Source organism: Calypte anna, chromosome 6, assembly GCF_003957555.1.
Source record: "Calypte anna isolate BGI_N300 chromosome 6, bCalAnn1_v1.p, whole genome shotgun sequence".
NCBI lineage: Eukaryota > Metazoa > Chordata > Aves > Apodiformes > Trochilidae > Calypte > Calypte anna.
Window position 1 is genome coordinate 7,457,879 of NC_044252.1, and position 23,794 is coordinate 7,481,672.

The following is a 23,794-nucleotide window of genomic DNA, read 5'->3' on the forward strand; positions in this document are numbered from 1 at the left end:
ACTTCAAGTGATTTATTGAAGTATACACGACTGCAAGTCAGAAAACAGCTTTCAAGCACACAAGGAATATTAGAAAGTGACTCGGTTCTGCTGGCTCTAGAAGAGTCACAAGACAAACAACAGAAGTTACTAAAGTGAGCAGAAATAAATATGTTTAAACACAAGTTCTCCTGAATAGAAGCAGTACTCTTGCACATTCCTTCTCACATTAGGATAGTCTCAGAAATAAAACAGAACAAATATTTGAGTATATTTAAGCAGAACCACACAACAATTCACTAACAAGCTTACAGCTCTTTATATTTAAAAAGAAAACAGAACTTGAAAGATCTAAGCAATGCAACTAAATCTTGATCAAAGCAGCATGCAATCATATTCTGGCAGTCACTAGAGCAGATGCCTGTCATTAGTGTAATATAAGCATTTCTACAACCTAACTCATCCTTATTTAGAAAGAAAAAGAGTATCTGGGGTAAGAAACAAAAAGTTTAAAGTTACAGGAAACCCAAGAAAGGGTGAGCTCAACATGCCATAATGTGTTTTCCTTGTATATGTATGTCTGGAAGTCAGGTGAGATGCAGAAATTCAAGTTCTTTAAAATACAGAATGTCTGTCTCTAATAAACCATAATGTTATAGGATAATTGAGGGATCTGATTAAATGAGTTTTAGACTGTCATCCTGCCAAAACCCCACACGGATCAGACTACATGGGTCTTGGTCTTTCCTAGCACTGGAGAAGGGAGTTGGGAACACGAGGAAGAAAAAATGATGACCTCAGAAACAGATATGCATGACCCATAACAAAAGCTCCGAGTGTCCTTGAACAGGACTGCTAACTCTTGCAAAGGCATGAAACAGCCTCAGGTTATTTTGTGTTTCCTGAGTCAACCTGGGAAGCAGAGAGGATAACCCCCTCAATCTGTATTCTTCAAGACACAGTTCAAAACTCTTAAAGATTCAAACATTCAAGAATTCTTCTAATGAATTGTGGACTTTCCTTGTCTTTGTGCTCACCAAGGGGCAAGGTTTATCTCTGTCAGCAAACAATGTCCTGCTACTTGGACAGTGACAAAATTAGTTCTTCTATGCAGTGCCCAGGGCACTGGTTTAGGGGATGTAGCAAAACATTTATGTTTTGAGGAACATTTTTAAGAGGAACATTCTTAGATACTGAAAAATAGCAGCACTTTGGATCTGTAATTCTTATCACACTACTTGCAATTTCATCCTAGACAAACTGAAAACCAGCTTCAGAACCCTAAGAGACTTTCAAAGGTGTATCAATAGGAGAATGAACAAAATTTCACCTCCCATCAGCTTTAAAGGTCATAGAAAAGTTTATCAGCAATGTTTATTGGAAGGTGTCTTAAATTACTGAAAATATTCATACTTTACCTGAGATTAAGAGGGTTTAGAATACTGAAAGAGGTAAGGAAAAGATGTGGACAGAGAACAGCTTTGTTTTAGTTATTGCTCCTCTCCAGACTTAAAAAAAAATCCAGTTAAAATTCAAGATTCAACCTAGCCATATAATGAGGGAAGTATTCACCCCCAAAGCTCCTCAGCCCTACTGTGGTGCTTCAGCTGTACTGAATAAGCAAAGAGCATCTGAATAAGCAAACTGCCCACTGCATGTGCAGGAATCACAAACAACTTTTCCACTATTGTACAGCAATAGCACATTCTTTTTCTACAAATCTTTCAGGGCATGGATTATCTTTTTAAGTATTTTCTACATTTTTAAAATGTAGGTTTAGGATTTTAAAAGTTTCCTCAGTCAGCCACTCTTTCTTTCATGTGACTGTGAATGTAAGAAGTTTTCACAGCTTAAGGTTTAACTTCAGATACAAAGATGGATGTATTTATGTATTTTGATGATCTACAAGGGCTTCTTTTGCTTAAAAGCACGACAGGATATGACACTGAACAAATAGAAAAGTCCATCTAATAATTCAGACTGTTCTGATGTTATGTTTTTAGGACAAATAATTGTGTGAAATGCCAATTGTACAGCACCACCAGGATATGCAGCTACCACTGAAAAGCAGATAAAGAGCTTTCCAAGCCACTGTTACCAACAGTGAAACTGAAATAGTTTATGGAGAATTTAGGAACTATTGAAATAATGATTTCTGCTACTGCACTACTAAAAAGCACTACACAATAGTTATAGTGGGAATTTGCCTATAAACTTGTCTTATCTTTATTACATTTATCGTATTATCTTTATTTTATCCTCCTTAAAAAGGCTTCTTCTGATGCTATTCGTTTTATGTGCTACTAAAACCAATCCAAACAGCCACTTTTTATATGAGCAAATTTTCAAATACAGCTGTTACAACGAATACATGAGAAAGGAACAATTTTTACTTCTTTCATTAGCTAATCCTCTGCAAGAGCACCTCGACTTTCTGACACTAATTATATTTAAATTGAGCATTCAAATTTAAATGATACATGCACACACACACAAAAAAAACCCAAACAAAAAAAAAAAAAAGGAAGATGAAAAGACAGGGAAGAAAGCCCTACATTCCAAGGGATTGCAAGGAAATTCAGTTTTTTTAAACCTGAATTAGTTCAAGAGGAAAACAAAGCAAAAAAACCCCTCACTTAATGAAAATACAGTTGTATTAGCCTGACATTTTCTTTGATAAAAATACAGCCATACTTAAAAAGCTTTCCAGCTCACAGACCAGTTCTATTTCTTGTTGATGTTGCAATAAAATTTAATTAAAAACAGTAACAGATGAAGAAAACATGAAATATACAGTTTTAAGGACAAGCCAAGAAATATACTAAAATGCTTATATTTCCACCTACTTTTTGGGGGAAGAAAAAAACAAAACCAAAAACCAGACTATAGAAAAAAGTAACAGTTGCACAATTACTATCAATGCACAACTTAAATAATAAAGGGATATTCTATTTCCTGCCTTAACTCATAAGCATTGTTTTACAAGTAAATCTGCCCTGCATGCTGACATGGGTCCTTTAAGGTTATCTTCATAATTTACATATGTGTAATATAGAAGCTGTCACTTTCAATTAGTCAAAACTGAAAGAAGTACAAGAGGATAGGCTAAGAAATCTTAATGCTAGTTGATATTTGGAAAATCTACAAAGAATGGGTGAAAAAGATTCTTGGCTTTCACATTTGGGGAATTTTCACTAGTTTAGTAATACTGCCTTAAGGTTTCTGGTCTTTTACCAAGTTCCAAGATGATTTCTTTAACAATTTGATTTAAACATTTAAAAGAAAAAGGATTTTGTGGAGTTGAGTGATAACATTGCCAAGAAAAATCTAGCTGGAAAAAGAACATAATCATTTACTTGTGCAAGATTAGGAGATAGCCAGGACACAGATTGAAAACCTGCCAGTGAAAACCACATAGTGTTACGGAAATTATACCATAGTCCTTGAGTTTGAAAACCTGATGTGCATAAACTTATGCTGAAAAAATTTTCTGCCACTTTTTCATTGCATCTGTATAAAAATCATTGCTTACAGGCCAGCAGTCCCACCTATAACTAGCAATTCCACATCCAACCTCACAAAGGAAAAAAATAAACTTAGTTCATTTTGTAGTAAAACCCCCCCTTCTAAGTCCTGCAATAGGACTTTAACATTTGAAGAGAAATCACAGGACTCACAAGAAGTACACTAAGAGTTACTCTTTCCTGGCAAATTGCTTCTTCTGTTTGTGAACCACTGCCAAATCTAACACTGACAGAAGAAACACTTCAGAACTTCAACATTTTTTAAAGTCTTTCCATTGTTTCAAATATGCCCTTAGAAACAAACAACATTCACCATCCATCCTATTATGTTCTCTTTCCCAGGTCACAAACACTCATACGTTTAAAATACACAAGTAGTAACTGCTGTAGCACAGGACTACGCTGTTATGGTTGCTAATACGAATGCTAAGATTTAAAATAAAATAGGAGCCCAAATCTATTTAGACAGCTAAGAGGTCAGATTGAAAAAAAAAATGCTAGGCATCTGTCCAATAGCTCCCACTGACAAAATATTCAGATTGAGATTTTGAGATAGCCTGTAGCACTAAACCATTTGGCAGCTCTTCTGCCTCAGTTCTCTGTATAAAGATGAACTTAGAGAATAGAAGACTTCCACAAACAGGGGAAAACCAGAAAAAAATTAGCCTATATAGTCCTTGATGTTCCAACCTAGAATTTTAGAAAGCTACAACTCAGTCCAGAGGAAATAAATGAACCTTAGTTACAAGTAAATAATTTTAGAAATGAACTGAAAAAATAATATTCTATGGAGGTTCCTTCTGAAGAGATATCTACGAGAGAAGCCCAGCAACCCTTAAAAAAGAGCCATCACTCAGTCCCACATCTATTGACTGAATTCTTCCCTCAGTTGTGAAACAAAAGGAAGATGGTAGTACACTCACAAACTCAACACAGCCAAGTTCCAGTTTTCACTTTCATTCCCTGGTAACCAATGCAAATCAAATTTAACCACTACAACTAGATAACCTAACATGGCTGGGGTTAAACAAGATCAAGCACTTTTTGTCTCTATTCTCCATCCCCCAATGCAGTCCAGTAAAATGATGGCAATTAGAAGGACCATCCAAGCAATCTATTAGATTGGATTAGGAATTTGGAGACACAGATCAGTCACACGGTCACATAGTGACCACTTCACATGAACTGGCAAGCCCACACATCCACTGCTGTCAGACAGAAGGTTGGAATAGACCTCTAGAAGTTGCTTAGGCCAGCCTCCTCCTCAACACAAAGGGAAACTCAAAGTTAGGTTAAGTTGCTCAGGTTTTTGTCCAGTAATACCTTGAACATGTACAAGACTGGCAATTCCACAGCCTCTCTTAGCAACAAGCCCCAGTACCTCACCATTCTACTTTTTTTAAGTCCAGTAAGAAATTGCCTTGCTGTAACTTGCAACCACTAATTTCTCATCCTTTCAACATGCACTTCCAGGAAGACTATAGCTCCACCTTCTCTGAAACACCCATTGGGTAGCTGAAGATGACAAACATCATTCCTCAGCCTTCTGCAGGCTGAACAAACACACCTGGTTCTTGGCAGCCCCTCTGCTGCAGGCCAAGTCATTGCATCAGTCTCTGCCTTGTACTCAGGGACCCAGACCTGGAAGACCAAGCCTCAGACTGCTGACTGTGATTTCTGTTCTAATTCAGCACTAAATGTTTGTGTTCTAAAATGTTTGGCCTTGATCTTACTATTCTGCTCCCAGTTGCAGACCAGAGCTAAAAGCCCATGTTACCAAAGGATGAGGTTCCTCAAATAAAAGATGTGAGTTTGGTGTTGGATTTTATTATTCGGGTTTGGTTTTTGATAGGCTGGATTTCTGACAGATCAGGACAATAGAATGACTTCTGGTAACCAGAACTGATATATGGAATATAACAGAAGAAGTCAAAGGTGCAGAACCACCCCTTATCTCACTGCCCTATCAGACAGGTGAACAAATAACAGAGTTTTACAGCCAAAGCAACATTAGAAGCATACAGTATAACCCCCATTTACAAGATTCTTAGCTCTAATATGATGTTATTTTAGTGCCAAAATAATTTTGTTGCTTGTCACGGCAGATTAAGGGAAGTGTTTTTATGAAGTTCTATGCAAACATTTTGCAAGGTAAGCGTGTGTGGGCAGAAGCAACATAATTCAGATGTTTGCTGCTGGCTTACAGCGTGGCTGCAGCAGCTGCCCTTTGTGTCAGCTAAGGCAGAAGGTGACTGTTGGTGATAAAGTTGTGCCCAGAGCTCTCATCTATTAATTTACCCTGGATCTCAGCACAGGAGCCTCACCATCACAGCTGGAATGCTTGAAGTTTCCGAACTGGCACAAGTACCTAAGTAAAATATGTTATATGTGCATTTACAGTCCTTTTCTCACTTCTAGGCATTATACATGCTGAATTCTCAGTTTGGAAATGATTAAACTATTTGAACTGCACTGAAGCCCATTACAGGTAGGACACTGGAACAGAAAGAAAAAGCTGTGGTGGTTTTTTTTTTTTGGTTGGTTTGGGTTTTTTGTTTTGTTTTTGGTTTGTTTTGTTTTTTTTTAAATATGAGTGACCTTTACTTATTCTCCACAGCAGCTGCATCCACTGCATTCTGCTTTCAGGGAATAAAGATTTTTTTAGCAAACACTACCCCCATTTTGAAAGATAGCATGGGACACAACGAGTTGAGGAAACACTGAGGATAATTTAGCTAAGGAGTGCATGAGGCAATAAAGTAATTTATTTTTACTATATATATATATATATATCCTCTTACTAAGAAAATGAGATGCAATGTCCATTTTTGCTCTTAAGGTCAAATTTTATTAACCTTAGAGTAAACTCAATCTTCAAAAAAATTTGATGTTTAAATCTTAAACTTGTGGAGTGGCCAATAAGCAGTAGAGTCTACATTTCTTATGTTCAGACTAAAGAGAAGAAAAATTTTCCAATCTGTCCCAGAGACACTTTACTGGGAGAGGTGAAAGACACAAAAGACTCCCTGCAGTGAAACCATGTTTGATCCCTTTGGTTCGGGGAAGCTCAGGGATGAAGCTGCAGCATCAATTCTTTCTCTTCAGAAAAAATTTTCATCAGAACAAGATACTCTCTGTGAGAGCTTCATTCTAACTGAAACAACCACAGAATTTTGACATAGGACTCCTCATTCCAGTGGGCGACTACTTTTATTTGTGGGAGGAGGGAGAGAAATAAAAGGAATTCCTTTAACAAGCAAGCTGCATTGCTAACCCCCAACCAGGATCATTTTACCTCTTTTGCTACAAAAAGGCTATAAGCCAGGAAGAAAAATCCCAAGACCTAACAGCTTCATATTATTTTACAAATAATATAACTCCAAACAGTTTCTAGAGAAGAGATTTTTGCAGTTGTTTTGGACATTTCAGAGCACTTGACATACTACATTTATTGGACCATAAGTGATGAATACTGTATCTCATATCCTTGCTGAGCCCTCCCATGAACAAAGATGTACTACTTCACTCTTGAAGGAAATCTAGAGTCATTATTTATCTCATTTTTGTGATACCATACAGAAAGTAGAGAAAACACCCAAAAAACTCAGGAGTTACATATACCTGATTAGCAGAACGATTTACAATCTGAATTAAAAGGAGGCAGGAGACCTTGAGACAGCACATAGGACACCACACCAGAACCCACATTATCAGAGCTTCAAACCAAGATTTCCTCCTTAGTCTCTTTTACCTGAAAACATTTATGCCACCTCAGAAAAGTACACAGGATGTGTTAATGATCCTACAGGAAGAGTAGTTGCGTCTTTGCACTGCAACAACTACAATAAATATTCCACCGACCATTCTGTTATAAAGTCAACTTGAAACTTCAAGTACAAACTCAGTTCTATTATAAGAAACCTTAATGATATTCTCCTGCTGCTTTTTGCTTCTTTGTTTGTGTGTTTGTTTTGGGTTTGGTGGGCTTTTTGTTTGCTTGGTTTTGGTTTGGTTTTTTATTTTTGTTTGTTTGTTTGTTTTGGGGTTTTTTTGTTTGTTTTTATTTTTTGTTTTTGTTTTTGAAAGCTTTAAAAAGTGTGCACTAAGTACACAGCCCTTGTTCTGCCAAGGAGCAACCGAATACTGCTGCCCTGCAAACGTTAAATGGAAATTATACGAACTTCAGAGCATATTACTTCAAATTGCTATTTTGTATCCATGGGAAGAGATGCAAAACCAAGCAAAATAAGCCTACACCTCCATGAAAAAAGTAAACATTTACCTATAATTTACATAATATTGTAAATATAGGTAGTAACTTAAAAAATAAAATGGCAATACATGCATCAATTAGCTTTCTAGCTCTGAAAGAACTATTTAAAGCAAAAAAAAAAATGCTTCCAGAAAGTCTCTATATACATTGTTCCAGCTACGCAAAATTCAGCAGAGCCACAACGATTTCTGGTATCTAAAAACACTTAAACCCGAAGCTCTTTCCTAGGAAGTTCTTACGCTTACTCGGAGCCAACCCAATACCCCGAAATCCTCCAGAAACGAAAGACACGAGTGGAGATGGTGTCTTTCTGACATCCCGAGTGCCCGCACCGATGAGGACGGCCCCAAAACGGGGCTGCGAAGCCCGAGGCGGCCCAAGAGCTGCGCTCCCTTCGCCGGCCCCTTCAGCGAGCACCTCCCCGGGGCTCTCCCGGCCGAGGGGGCCGGGGCGGGCGCGCAGCGGCGGCGCAGGAATGCGGAGCCCGGTAACCCGATCCCCTCCCGCCCCTCCTCCCGCCCCGCAGCGCTTCCAGAGCCATTTCACCGCTTAAAACGGCATCTCGGCGCTGCCTGGCAGGGAACAGAGCTACTCTGTCCTCTCCTGAAATAGGAAAGGAGGCCGTATTTTTATTCCGGGTATGTGTGACACGTTTCTCCCCTGCGGGAGGTGGCGGGGGGGCTGCCAGTCACTGCCGGCTGCTGCCCCCTTCTCATCTCACCCCCCGGCCTGCATCCACCCGCTCTGGTGGGGCCGTGGAGGTCTCACCCAGCCGGATCATCTCTACCCTGACCCAAAACTCGCCTTCCACTGACGTCTGAAAGGCATGGATCCTACTCGGAAGCAGGGAATCAATAAGAATAGCTCTTTTTCATCTAAAAAGCCTGGCATCTCGGAAACAAAGCATTTACATACATCAATAAAGCAGAATTTCATTTGAAAAACCTCTTCAGAAACCCAAAGGAGCTGGACAATTTTTTTAATGACAATTTAAATTTTCAGGCTATGCACATATAGTTTTACTTAGGAAATAACAACAGCACCAGCTTTGAGTTTTCAGGTTAATTACATACATGCACAGAAATAACAGTAAAGTTATGCTTCAAGATAATACATGAGCTGACCATGTAGATCATGGGCTGTCTCCATCTATTTTCAATAAAATACAGTATTTTTGCAAGGCTGTTGCAATTCAAAATACTTTACTGTAAACAGAATAGCCAAGATTTTTACCATTCTGAACATACTGGAATAACTAAGATACCATTATCCTACTAGATAAGAGACAAAGCACTGAGGGGGGGAAAAAAGTTATCAGTCATTCTAGTGATAGCACAGTGAAAAAATAGAGAGAATAACTGGAAAAATATCCTTCCAGTAGTACTAATTTTACTTGTTAAACACATTACCAGAGCCAGTGATTCTATCAGGAGGGGGGGGAAAAAAAGCCCTTAAGTGGAGGGGGGTTGGAGGTTTTGAGAGTATTAGCATGGCTATGAGGCACACACACTGTCTTTATCTCCTGTGATATCCATAGGAGGTGGTTTATACTTTGGGTTAAGGAAATATGACACTGCAAAACACTGGTAAGAGGGAATTCTGCAACTGCACCCAGACCATTGGCCAGTGTACACAGTACCCACAGAGTCACTATGTGCATGTAAAAAAGATCTCACCACAAACTGTTGTCAAGTCTTGGGCCTAGATTGTTAAATCTATTAAAAAAATTCAACAGCAGAAATTCAGATCTGAGGGATCTTTAGATCCAGGATCCTTCACTCACAGTTTTCTCCTGTATTTACTCTCACTTATAAAATAGAAATAAATTACAAATGTTGAGCTTTGTTGAAATGAAGCAGTCTTTTCATGCTAAAATCCCAGAGCCCAGTGAGGAAGGTCAAATACTACTATTATGGGGGCTTTCATGAGACTTTAAATCTAGAAAAACAAAACAGAAAACACTCTAGAGTAGGCAGGATTAAGACTACCCTTTATCAATATTCTAACACTTTCACAAAAAAAAACCAACCAACAAAAAACAACCCACTATGAACTTAACCTTACTTATTGCAGGTCAAGGATCATAAGTGCTAACAGCTGGGGACTTTACCCTTATATTCTATGCAAAGCTAATGCAGGGTTGGTTTGGTGGGTTTTTTGGGGAGGGTTTTGAGGTTTTTTTTTTACTATGTATCAGAACAAAAAGCTGCTTTGTTACTTACACAATATGAGCAGTTTAAACTTAAATATTTTTATTTACTGCAAGTATTGACTTATATTTACAAGTCCTCACTACTTTACAGAAGGTAAAACACTCTAACAAACCATCAGTTATTTTTCTTTAAAATATATTTAATAACATTTTCTCAGTGGGAATAAAATTTATTCAAATTGCTGGTTAGAAGCGGAAGAGCAAGTATGTTTACACATTAAAACTGAAGCTCAAAACACCATAATGTGATTACCTGACAGCTGTTAAATGACTTGCAAGAAGTTATTAGTGTCGGTTCCCCTTCAGAAGGCATATATAACAGTTCCACCCCTGGCATCCTCCCTGTACTTCTAACTTTGTTGGATTGGGGTTTATTTGGTTCGGTTTTGGTTTTTTTAACACAAACCTGCCCCTTACTCCCACAGGTCGTATTAAAAACACGTCTTTGTCTATGGACAAAGAAAATCAGTACAGCCCTAAAAATCCAAAGTGATCCCTAAGTCTTCAACAGGGGTCAAACCTACTTTATTTTTATAAAGAATGTATACATATTTTCCTGAGGATTCTCTGCTAATAAACTGTTATTAAAGAGCAGACAGAAAACATGACTGTCATGTTTTATAAGGACATTCACAAATGCCTTTATTACTTCACTTCTGCACAAGTTTCTTGCCAGAAAAGATTAAATCATTAACTGAAGGGGGAAAAAAACAACCAAAAACCAAACCAACAAACACCAAGCAAAAAAAAACACCACCAAAAAACAAAAAAACCAAACCCAACCAAAAAACCCAATACTCTTAAAGTCAACACTATCAATGGAAGTTGTTTGTGACACAATAAAAACAGTGTCAAGAAATGCACCAGCTTATAAGAGTTCTAATGTTTTCACAATCACAACCTTCTTTGAAAGCTACAGACCACATGTCACAGGAAAATACATACAAGGTGAAACAATAATTACTTGCAGGAGACACAAAACAGATTACACGAGGTAGTTAAAAAGAGAGTACTGAAATGGAACATCTCTTCCAACTTATTTTAATTGCACTACTCTTGGGTGCATGAGCAATAGAGCCCAATAGGAGTCATTCTAAATGTACCTTTTGAACATATATTGTTTCATATGAGAAATGTGACTGCAAACATCATTGTTTAAGCAAATGCCACTTTAGACACTGACCTCTAAGCATAACTGTGCACAAGCAGTGCCACTGAGCTGTAACTGAACTCTGCAAGTCCAGCCAAATGAAGCTATGTCTATGTGTTGCTGCTTCCAGGAGCAGAGAATCTGCTGAAAGATGTATCAAAAATACTGTTTTAAATAAAGTTATTTTAGAAACTTGCATTCTAAGTTTAAATTTAAAGCTTAACAGTATTGGCAAATTTATTTGGATGAGGATAAAAATATTTGCTAATATATGTTCTGTAAGTACAAATTCTGGATGGTAACTCTTCCTACTGAAAAGAAAATTCACTGCAAAAGAGTAGCATTTGGCAAATCTAGCATTTAAAAAAAAAAGTCAATTTGCACTAAGCCGTTTATACAGAATCTGTTTTCTATTACAGTGGAACAGGTTCAGTAGGTGGAGGAGTGTGAACTGCATACATATTAATACATGAACATGTGGCTGCATCAGTACTCCTATGACCCTGCCAGACATTTCAACACTGTATTTTTAGATTATTCTCTCATAACCAACTGCACTGTTAAGATGGCATTTAATTCCATTATGTCTGTTGTCAAAATGCTAGTCTTCTGCTTCAACAGCAGTTTGTTAAAAAATCCACTTTAAAAGACTGTATTTAACTCTCAAATATATTTCCCCCTATATAAAGCTATGAGCCAGTTTTGGGTAACACATAGAAAAGAGCATCCACATTTCACATACTGATGCTATAGCACTTTAAGTTCCTTTTGATTGACTCAAACTCCTTGGATTTGGGAATAGCATATATGTTGTTATAACTGGCCCTACTATATAAAGATTTTATTGTGCCTTCTCTCTGTTCTCTAGGTTATAAGAAGAAAACAGAAGAAAAAAAACTTAGCTGAATCAATCCCTTCTGCCCTGGTAGTGATGCAAACACACACCTACTTCTGGTTCTTATACCCCAAAAGTGATTCTTTCAACTTATATTTTCCTCTTCATTCAGGAAGAAAAAAACAACAAAAAAACCCCAAACTGAACAAGTCATTAGACATCAAACAAATTGCACTATGACACAGGCCTGAGAAGACCTGGTTTCCTACAGATTTATATCTTTTTAGGTTTTATTTATAAGTATCTTTTCCCAGTGTAATTGCCCCAGCTCTTTCCTTACCTGCTCTGTGATTTCATTTGCCCTTTCCTTCGTGATATATCCATTTCCCCACATGCATATTCCTTTAACCACAGTTCTCTCTTCCTTTCCCTCCCACATTCTCTGGTGCCAAAGAAAATGTCTCACTTGCTGGACAGCATGTGCATATTGACTTCTCCTTATCAGGCCTAACAAGTTTACTGAGTGCTTCTGATCATAACATCCTTCACCTCTGGGGACATTAACACAGCTCAAGACCTTTGAAAATGAAAAAGCATGACATCCACTCCTTAATCGTACCAAACATCTAATCTTCAAACCTGCTGATACATGCAGCTTGTCTTTGAAGTTTCAGGTACTAGGAACTCGCCAAAATCCAAAACTTTACATACTATGTAAGAGAGAAACACTTAAACCTGCAAAACAAAGGACACAAACACAGAACTAGAAGAGCAAAGAGGAATGTGGAGATGGAAAGTAAAGCTTCTGCTCAACCCATTTTTGCTTTAGGAAGGAGAGATAAACTCAATATACATTAAAAAGTTGTATGGTATCTCTATTACTCAAACTCATGATACCAAGCATTCCAAACTGGGTAACACTCCAGTCTTAACCAAAGGACTCTACACAAGCTCAGCTGTGTCTGGAAGGGACACACAGGTTCTGTGTGCCAACACTGGCACTTGGTCTGACTCCACAACTGTGCTAGACAGGAAAAAATGAAACCTATTCCAAAAAAAAAAAAAAAAAAGCTATCAGCTTTCAGTTAGTTTAAATACCTAAAGCACCAGAGGAGTGCCAGTGCTGCTGTGAAGGAAGAGGCAAGGACAGACATGGGACGCATTTTAAGAGGGAGCAGAACTGGCCCTTCAAGTGTACCCAGCTGCCAGGCTTGCTTATCTGTGGTACAGAACTGCCCTCTTTATCTGCTAGTTGGTTATTCATCTAGCAAATTTTCATTGCAGACATCAATGGAAGTCTACCTGGCTGCACTGCTCCAGTCCTTAGGAAACAGTACTGTCAGTCTTTCCACACAAAGCAAAATGAAGTACCTGAACAGAAAATAATCGAGATAAGGTTGACAGTAGAAATGTGTTGCTTCATGTTTCATGGCAATACCAAACCCAACAAATGTGTCAATGAAGGTAGCTAGATGCCAGTGTAATATGGAAAAAAAAAAAAAAAAAAAAAGTCGTAGGTGTTGCAGACACTACTGAATGTAACAGCAGAGGAGCTGACGTGCCTGGGTGTGTGTGGGTGTGATAAAAGGCATATGAATTAGCCTACTGCACTGTGGCAGATGTCTAGCCCAGCTCTCTTGTTTGTGACACCTGTCAGGAAAGAGGGAAGAACAGAGTCCTCTCCCTTTCTCTATCCAGAAGCTGGTGTAGTTCCCGACCTACAACTGGACACAAGTCACTGTGCTATTGCCATCCTTCAACAACTCTGTGTGATCACCAGCCTGAACAACACTTTCATCCCTAGCCATGTATTCTAGCAGTGACTCTTTAACTACAGTGTTCACTGTGAGGGAAACAAACACCACATTTTATTGTGCTTGTAACCCGCCATTCCCTTGTAACACTGAGGGGAATAAAAGGTGGTGAAAAATTCTCTATCAGTTTCTTAATTTCATTTAAGGTTTGATATATTACCAACACATTTCCCCCTTCACTGTTTTTCTTTCCCTGACTCAAAAGACGAAGTGTACTTAAGTACAGTATCCCATTGTGCTGAGGGAACAAAGCACAACAGAATTACCTTCTAGTTTTAATCAGATTGTTGAAACTGTGTTAACAGAACTACATAACATGCATGAATGTGTACAGCTGCAGAATTACATATTTTAAAAACTTATAATTACTCTAGAGAACACTACTTCAAAATAAAACTCTGCTGACTGTAAAGAGGAAGTGCTGTCCCTCATCTCCCCTTACTCCTCATTATATCATGGTGAGCTGGAGCTGCTGAACACTCAGGGGTTTTTATAGGGTTAGTTTTCAGCTAGATTAGCAAACAAATCCAACCTCCCACTTGGCCACAATTACACAAATACAAAAAAGTGACAGTTGAAACACACAATCAAAGGGAAGAAAGAGAAAAAACAGTTTAAAACACCATAAGAAGATAGGTGCAATCTAAAGTTGGAGCTTCACAGCAAAGAACTGCTTGAAAAGTATCCAAGATCTCCTGAAGTGTTGATACCTAATTTGGAACCTATTACTGTTTTTCCACTGTCTGAATTAAATTACATTGCACTTACTGTACAGCTCATCTGATATGTTATCATCCAGGCATTCAGTCCAGCTATAGCCAGTTTACAACACCTGTGCATCAGCTACCAGTTTCACCACCTCACCATCCACTCCCCTTTCCACAGTTTCCAAACACAAAAAACAGAACAGGCCTTGTCACTTGCTTCCAGCAAGGCTGTCAGCACCTCTCTGATGCAGGAGTACCTCCCAGTTTCTTCCTGGGAGCCCAGAACTTCCAGATGTGTCTCACTCATTCCAAGCTGAATGGCATCATCACCTCCCTCAACCTGCCCACAACATTCTCCCTAACACAGTACAGGAGGCTGCTGGCTTCCTTTGCCACAAGGGCATGTTCAGAGGCTCCTGTTCAACTTGTGCAGTATGACCCCCAGGTCCTTTTCTGCAAAGCTACTTTCCAGGCAGTCAGTCCCTAATGGGTGCCAGTACATGCATGGAGTTTCTCCTCCCGAGGTTCAGGGCTTTGCATTTCCCTTTGTCGAGCCTTCATGAGGTTCTGCCCTGCTCACTTCTCCTGTCCATCCAGGTCTCCCTGGGCAGCTGCACAACCACCTGGCCTATCTAGCTGATAGGAAGGCTCACTAACATCCACCTAATTCCTCCAGTTCTATATTGCCTGTGAACTTGCTGAGGGTGTGCTCTGTCCCATCACTCAGGTTGTTTATGAAGATGCAACACTGCAGTGGAACCCAGGCTCAACCCCTGGGGAACAGAGCTAAGGGACTGATCCCCATCCGGACTTCTTGCTGCTGATCATACTTTGAACCTGGCAGCTCATCCAGTCTTCAATCTGTCTCACTTATTGGTTTGTCTTAGATTGAAAGATCAGTTTGTTGACAAGGATGCAAGTGGTGGGTTTAGGTCATAGGTTGGACTTGAACTCAAAGGCCCTTTCTAGACTCAATGATTCTGTGAAAAGCCTCATGGAAGTCAAGACAAACAATATCCACTGCTCTCCTCTCATTCACTGAGCATTTCATTGCAGAAGGCTATCAGGCAACCACTAACATCACCTGTGCTGCCCTGCTGCTAATTCTGACCCATAAGCTCTCAGCTGACTCCTTACCCACCCAAGATGGGAGGCAGAGCTCCAAGCATTCACACAGCTTTTGCAAAAAATAAAACAAACCAAAAAACCACAAAATCCCACCCTGCACCCCCTTCTATCCCAGCCTGACTTTCCTGGAGAGCCTGTAGCCACTCCTCAAGCACTGTGGCCACATCACCTCTCCTGCTGCAACTTTGGGATCTCAACAAGACTGCAGCTGTGCAACTGCACAGACTCCAGATTTCTCCTGTTTGTGCCCAGTCTTTCCACAGTGTATGGCAAACAGAGTCAAATTCAAATAAAGTATTAAACTTTGTCTTTGTGGAGGGGACAATTTGTACAGGCTACCCTTTAATAGCTGGAATCCTCATTTAATACTGTCAGGAAGTTGCAGAAGCTGAGGGGAAAAATCAAAAGTGAAAACTGAATAATAACTAACAGCAAAAATAAAAAGTATGGATAAATAAGGAAAAAGGTGCTATGCAGTTACACACAGAGCTACACAGTTATGTAGCTCCTACACCTGGGTAAGAAACCTGTTAAAGGAGGACTCTGGTAAAGGATGAGCCCACCTCTGCTCATCCCCCCAATGGACTCCAGGGCTCAAACCCAGCAAAAGCCTTCCCCACCACACCACTGCTCCTCTGCCCACCTGAGCCCACCCACTACCCTGCATCAAGCCCAATTTCTGCTCTTTCAGATGCTCAGGACCCCTGCCCCCTATGTTTGCAGCACACTCCCAGCTTTCTCTTCTCACCGAAAGTAACCTGAAGGAGAGTTACTTTACTTTCAGTTTTCCCGAGTACACTTAGTAAAACATATCTTCCTGTAAACAATTACTTCTTCCCCAAACAGATACACTTTGAAAAAAACATTCAGCATTTCTGAAAACGATTACATTTATATTATGTAACAGCAAACTTTTAAATTTAGGCTAAAATTCTTTGAAGAAAAAGTCACTTTGCTCAATACCTTTTTACAGAGCAAAAAACATCCCAGATGCTCTTACACTAACTACATCAACACTGACATTGGCACTCAAACCAACTCCTGCTGGAATATCTGCTCTAACATATGTAAATCTCAGTACCAACAGGTAACTTTGATGAACACCAACATCACCAAAATAATGAAAAAAGAAAACAAAAAACCAAACAAAGGAAAATGTAAATTTACACATTTTTATACCTTGTTTAATGACTTATAGAGACTTTTCCTAACTAAAATGGTTTAACATTTTAACATACTGTATAAAAACATGCTCTGGTTATATACTTAAATGTATTTAATGTGCATTACAGCCTCAGCTAGCTCCTGGTTATTGGGATGTATGAAAAGCTTCCACAGAACAGCTTCCACAGCTGTCTGCTGCAGACTTTCTTGCACTTTCCTCTTTAGCAATACTGCTGGTCAGTGTTGGGAGCAAAACACTTGAGGCTGGTTTCTTCATCTGTAACATTCTTTTCTCACCCTCATTTCATATATATTTATTTGGCTATTTTTCCAGTAACCAGCCCCACTCCTGAAATTAAGTCATGAGAAATTAAAAGATATTCATGAAGAACCATCAAGAAAGAAAATAACTGAATTTCACTGCAGGAAATAACCCTATACGCTGCAGATGCTTAAGGACAAAGAAGGAAATGCTTCTATCAGCTCACAATCCCTTCCCTCCACCTCTGTGCTTCCCCCAAACCCAGGCTGCCAAGACTATTACTGAAAATATTGCACAGAGATGTAAATATTATACAATAGCATTTGAAACTTTGAGAAAAAGTTGACTAATGCCATTTCTGCAGCAGAACCTCTGGCTAAGGAATGCACAGCTGCTGAGCAGATGTATAATTTCAGCATTGAGATTCCATTATTTCAAGAGAGATTTTTTTTTTTTAACTAGATGTTTTCAGATTTTCTATTTCCATTTGTTTTTTGACCTCCCTCAGTTTAGTCCTCTCCTTTCTATTTTAGTTCATTATGCCAAAATACTTCTCTAAATAAGAGGCATCTCTACATTTAAAAACTTCCAAATTTGAAGAGAGATGGGGGAGTAAAGCAGTGCCAGGGGCGGAACAAAAACAGACAATTCAACAGAGGCTTGGGGTTGAATAAAAACTGTCCTGTCTGGGTCGGGTTTTATTTCACAGTTCCTTGTTTAACCCAAATTGGCAAGTCTCTAACTGCATTCCTTCCATGAAATTTTAAGAGCAGGAAAATGAAAATATCGTCATGATGGGAATGTTCCTATGCTTCACCAGAGCCCTCTGCCCTAACTTCTGACCAGGACATGTTCCAGGGTTTGATTCTTTCTTTCTAGTCGTGTTAAATTAGTTATAGTTGTAAGCTTAAAGCAAAGCACCAAAAGAACTCAACAAAACATATAAGGATTAGTGTAAACCAGCATCAGTGCATGTGGACTTAATTCAGTAAAGAAGTAAAAAAAACAAACAAAACAACTCAATTGTTAGCATTGTTCCAAAAAACTTTCCATTCACCTAACCAAAGCAGAAAACAAGGTCATACCCTTACCTGTCTGCCCTTAACTTCAGTCCACACTAAGTTCTGACAAAAGAATTTTCATTGGTTCAGCTCATAAACATGACAGATTGGCTGCAAAACCTATCAAAGTTTTAATTTAATTTCAAGCTCACAATAATGATTTGCCTGGGTGAGGAAGGCCACTATCTTCAACTGTAAAGAAAGGGAAACAGTTCATAATATTCCTACAGAAAATCTTCTCTAGCATATTTTCACCAAAAAACATGAATCAGTAATGAACTAGTGAAAATATAGAAGATAAAATTAGGAAAATGCACCAATACATAGAAAGGAAAAAAGCACTTTTTCATTCTGTGAGATGTATTTTTTGCTTTGTCTCTGAGAGGAGGCACTCAAAACAAGTTTTAAAAAAATACTTTAAAGCAATACAAACAAAATACCTAATACACTTTCCTGTATATTCTATCATGAGGTAGATCTCTGCTTAACACGGAGCACCACTACTGAATTTTTTATTATTGCTAAAACCCTTTCAACTATTTGGAACAGAAGATAGTCCAAGTTTTGAATGCTTAGCCTAAGAAGAATGGTTTTATCTCCTTAGTTATCAGTGCCTTCCTGTGCCCTAACCCCATCCTGCCTTGTAATTAACTCTCAGTTTTCCAGACCAGTGTCTGACAGCTGCTAAGTCAGTCCCTCAGATAACACAGAGGGTACAGGAGGTTTTCTGAAACCTCCAAGCATTCTGTAAAAGATTAATTTTTCTTCCACAAAGGACGTGCAACAAGGAGGAACACATTTTACACAGCTGCTTTTCTCATCCACATTTCTAGTCACTGAGATTCACTCCATCCTCTTCCTACAAGCCACTCTAGTTCTTATACTACTCTCCAAATTCCTTCATTCCCAAGCAAAGGGGAAGAGGGGATGATACAGTATTTCCCATTTCCAGATTCATTCTTCCTGCTGAATGATTCCCCACAACACAACTGTTCATGGTTCTTTTTCAAACCCTCTATAGCCCAGCACAAAAAATGGGACAGTGCCTGTACCCCTGCATCACCATCCCACTGAATTTCCAACCAAGCAAAGAACAGGAAAAGGAATAACTAGAAAATTATATTTGAGCTTGTTCACCACTTCTATATCCCTGAAATTCTGACTCTGAGCACACAATGTGCTCATTTGCACAACAAATCTTTCATGAGCAGAATATCAATTTCCTGCAGAAGTGAAATCTCTTACCACTCCAGTTCTCCAGAAGTCATTTGGGCTCTGCCCACTGTCTTCCAGTCAAGTTTGGGATCAGGCTCTCACAGACAAAGTGTGAAGGCCTACAAATGTTTTTAGGTTTTTTTCCAAATCAGGAAAAAGTCGTTAATCATGAACACTATAAAGACAAGAGACTTAAGGAAAACCAAATTTGACCATTTCAGCAGCTGCAGCACTGGTAGGAAACTGCTTCCATGAACCAGATCTGTATCCTGGTACATATCTTCTGAGTCTTTCTGTGATATTTCTCAGACTTCTCCCTGCTATATCTGCTTGTATTGTTATCAGCCAAAACACACAGCAGTGTGAAGTCAGGGCACACAGACACAAGGAATTGCTAGTTATGCCAATAAAGCTGACTGAAACCATCACGTAAAGCAATTACCTGGGGAGGCACTGAGAAAATTTAAGTTATTTCAAAACTTTGTAAAAAGCATTCCTGCTGTTGTACCACATGGCACAAATTAAAACTTAGTAAATAAAGCTCACATTCTTCATGCTACCCAGAACACTACCCTCTCCCCAGACAAGCACAGCCACCAGTGAACTTGGGACAGGTAGCAGACCTGGCTAATGACTCCCCAGATGAGCTTCATCTGCCAACTGCTTTTTCACTGCAACAACAGATGTCATTGGAAAAATCCTGAGGTGGCAATATATCAGACCTCAAATAATGCTTTGCTGTTGCTTCTCATCAAGCATCTACTATCTATGAATACTATCACAAGAAAAAACTAGAGTTTATTTTGCTACTTTAATACCTATTTTGAATTTTATTAACTATACCATCATCATAACTGATCTAAAACCTAACTGAAAACACACCAAATTCAAATGAAACAGGAAGACAACTATAAGACTCACATTAGAAAAAAGGCAAGAAAAACTCCCATCGAATTATAAATCTGAAACAGAATTACCATATTTTTAACATCATTCGTATACAGCTGAAATGAGGTTATAACCAGAAACTCACCCATTACCACTATCTCCACATTAATCCAGTTTTCAGTCTTCTCAATGTATCAAATATATAACACCCTAAAATGTTTGTTCTATAAACCTATCACAATGAATTTCAAAATATATACTGAAGATACATTGAAGAGAAGTAGACTAATGGCTTTGTTTTGCTTTTGAGGAAGACTGGACATCAAATACACCTAATACACTCTGGAAATGCATCAGGAGAGGTGCTGGGAAGCCAATTCACAAGGAAGACCATCCTGGCAAGCTGGCAGCATCCCCTGGTTACCTTCCTGGTCAGCAGTGGGCCAGCTATTTGTTTGTATCAAACTGAACCTCTCGAGGATTATGTACCCAGAGTACAAAGTCCTGAGCAGATGTTTCTGGACTGAATCCCTCACAAAATGGCTATTCCATGTATTTTCTCAGCAAGAGCATTCAGAAGCATACTAAAACAATGCTTTCTGTACAATGAAGACAAATGAGGTGACTATTTCAACTTTTTGTCTCAAGGATCACCTATTCCAGTCTCCATCTTAATTTTAAAGGACACAATATAGCAGTTAAGTTTCACACTTTTAGTTTTAATCACTTTTTCAGAATAAGTAAAACTAAATTATGTCAAGAATATCAATCCCTCAACAGACTTCACAGTAACTTTTAAGAGATTGCAAGAAAACGAGGCAGAAAGAAATTCTTTGCTTTACCATTAAAGCTCTAGCCATAGTGGAAGACACAAAAGATCTTGACTGGGGACCACCAGCAAGAATGTGGTGGGGAGACTGGAGAGGATTCTGCAGATTTTGTCCAAGAAAGGAAAAGATGGAACCACAAAATCAGCAGCAGCAAAAGGAAAAAATCTGCTGTCACTGAGCAGATGCAGTTTGGGAATACTGGTAAGGGAAACAAGACTCTAAGCACTCCAACTGTACCCACATACAACAACTCTGACATGGTGTTATCTTTAAATTACTGAGCTGATTCTGTCATTTATTTACAGCTGACCACACTTGCCCAGATAGCCAGAGAGAAAGGGCAGCTCTGAGGGAGAAATATACACATTTGGAACACATTCCCTGCCACATATTATCTGGTCTCATTCATCCATCTAGGGTTTTTTTCAGCCATTTACTACAGAAGTTACTGCAACTCCTTTACCTGCTCTTGGAAACAAACACTGTTGCCAGCCGAAAGAAAGAACAGAAAAGAACGGGAGGGGGGATTTTTTATTTTGGTTTGCTTTTAAGGGCTTTCAAGAAGGCAAGTTTGTTTCTCTTGGAAAGACTGGGTATACCAAAATTAGTATAAGCACTAATATCTGTTCTTCAGATCCCTTTTGTGAAGGGGATGTACTCAGATTCTCCTATATACGTATCTGTGTCCCACTATGCATGGGAAAACTGTAGAGTTCTGAGTTACCCTGACTGATGCACAATTTAGGACAGATTCCACTAATTTAGTTATTTAATATCACTATTTGCAAAACACTTTTTATTTACTGAATATTGAATATTTAGCAAGTCCTTTTCCACTTTTTTTTTTTTTTTAATATATTACATAGCCACAGAACCTGTATACCACTTCTCAGAGAACAAACAGAACATTATCATCATTCTATTCTTAAAACCAAGGGGAAAAAAAATTAACACACCCTCCCCCCCCATCAAATGTTTGTCTTTCAGGACTCTGGGAAGTAGACAAAGTTATTTATCATTGCTTCAAAATCCTTTTTGCTATGCAAAACTCCATGATATTTCACACAGCACTAATGCTCATCTCTGGAAAATGCTTGTCTGCTTTGAGAGAAGTTAGCAGATATTGTCTATTGCACATCTGAACAAGCACCATATTCAACCCCAAACATGGCTAAACTCTTGCTAGCCCTGACCTACGTAGTTGAACAAATACACAAACAATTATAAAAAATAAATTAATTACTTCGGTTACATCATTTACACTTCAGATACTCAGTTTGCAAACGGTGATTTTTAATTCTCATAGCAAAGTCACTATTCTCACTCCAAGGATCTTGCAGGACAGCGTCAAGAAAACATTTGGGTCTCAGATATTGACTTTAAGAAACTCAAAGTGCTAGCTACACAGTTTCAGCAACAGGTATTTGATCAGTAACGAAGTCATATGGTATTTCAGCCTTGTAATTCACCAACAGCTCGCTAATTTGAGCAGGGTCTGGACCAGATATGATTCAGAGGTCCCTTTTAAACATAAATTACTTGACAATTGGAAAAAAAAATATTCTGATTCAGCCACATTTATTCCTTGTCCCTGGAACAGAGCAGCCAGTGGGACACACTGAGGACTGGCAGCTGAACCTTGCAGCTGTGCAACAAGATCCTCCACAAAATTTCAGACTAGAACTCAAAGCCTACCAGATTGAATGCCTCTAATAAATACTCATAAAATACACATATTCTCTTATAACAAACACACCGTGGTTCATAATTTAAGAAAAAGTTACAAACAGGGACAACAGTACAAGAACAATGGATAAATACATTGCCAGCAAGAATTTTATCCAAACTACTACAGATGCCACAACGCGATGTATTTCTGGCTATGGACTTGATAAAAAAATCTGAATATAAATTGCACTCATGTTAACTTTTTTAATTCCAGGTTCTACTCTATATCAGTCACCATTTTCAATCCTGCAGTATTCCTCACCTACAAAAAGAGCTTCTCTGTTCCTACAGATAACAGGGCTGAATGATCCTTAGGTCACTGACTTGATAAATCAAGAACTCAAAAATAATTACCTGTCCACAGAGAACAAAAAGCTAAGTAAGAAATGCAATCAATTAACAGGGGGATGACTCATCAGACAATTTTTGACACAAAGTAGCAGGCAAGTGATGAATGGAAATACACCATTCCCTGCTGCTGAATTCACTCTTAATTAAAACAAACAAAACCCAAAAAACCCAAAACAAAACAAAAAACTCCAAAAAAAACCCCAAACCCCAAAACAATCAGTGTGGTTGACTGAAGACTGGTAAGGAGCTCTGCATGTTTTTAAACTCTCTTCCATAGATTCTGTAATCAGTTAGGAAAACATCGTCCTTAATCGGTGCTCAAGCACGAACTTTTGCTCCTAAGGGATGTGTGACAATTTGGGTTCACGGTTTCTTCAGAGTTTTTCTTCCACATCGCTAAACATCAACAGGTTTGGAGAGCCGGGGCACAGCTTTGTTTCAAGCTGGCACAAAAGGAAGACGAAGCACCTAGTTCCTCGCACCCTTCCCACGATCGATCGGGCTGGGGCTGCTCGGCACCGGGCCCGGGATTACAACACCAGGGGCGCAGACGCGGGGGGGAAGGGAAGGAGTGAGGGAGGGAGGGAAGGAGGGAGAGCACGGCGAGAGAACGCAACGCGGCCGGGCCGAGCCGGGCAGCACCGTGCGGCGGCCCTCGCGCCCACGCAGGAAA

General features: G+C 39.0%; 1 protein-coding gene across 3 annotated transcripts in view; it reads right to left on the minus strand.

Annotated features, from left to right (window-relative positions):
• Positions 1-23,794, minus strand: part of BMPR1A (bone morphogenetic protein receptor type 1A) — a 77,937-nt gene that overhangs the window by 53,414 nt on the left and 729 nt on the right. Inside the window, exon 1 of one of the 3 annotated variants that reach the window (XM_030452784.1) lies at positions 8,022-8,199. The exons of the other annotated variants lie outside the window; for them this stretch is intronic. The gene's annotated coding sequence lies outside the window, so the exon portion shown is untranslated. Of the gene's footprint in view, positions 1-8,021; positions 8,200-23,794 lie in introns of those variants that run through there. 3 annotated transcript variants of the gene reach the window in all.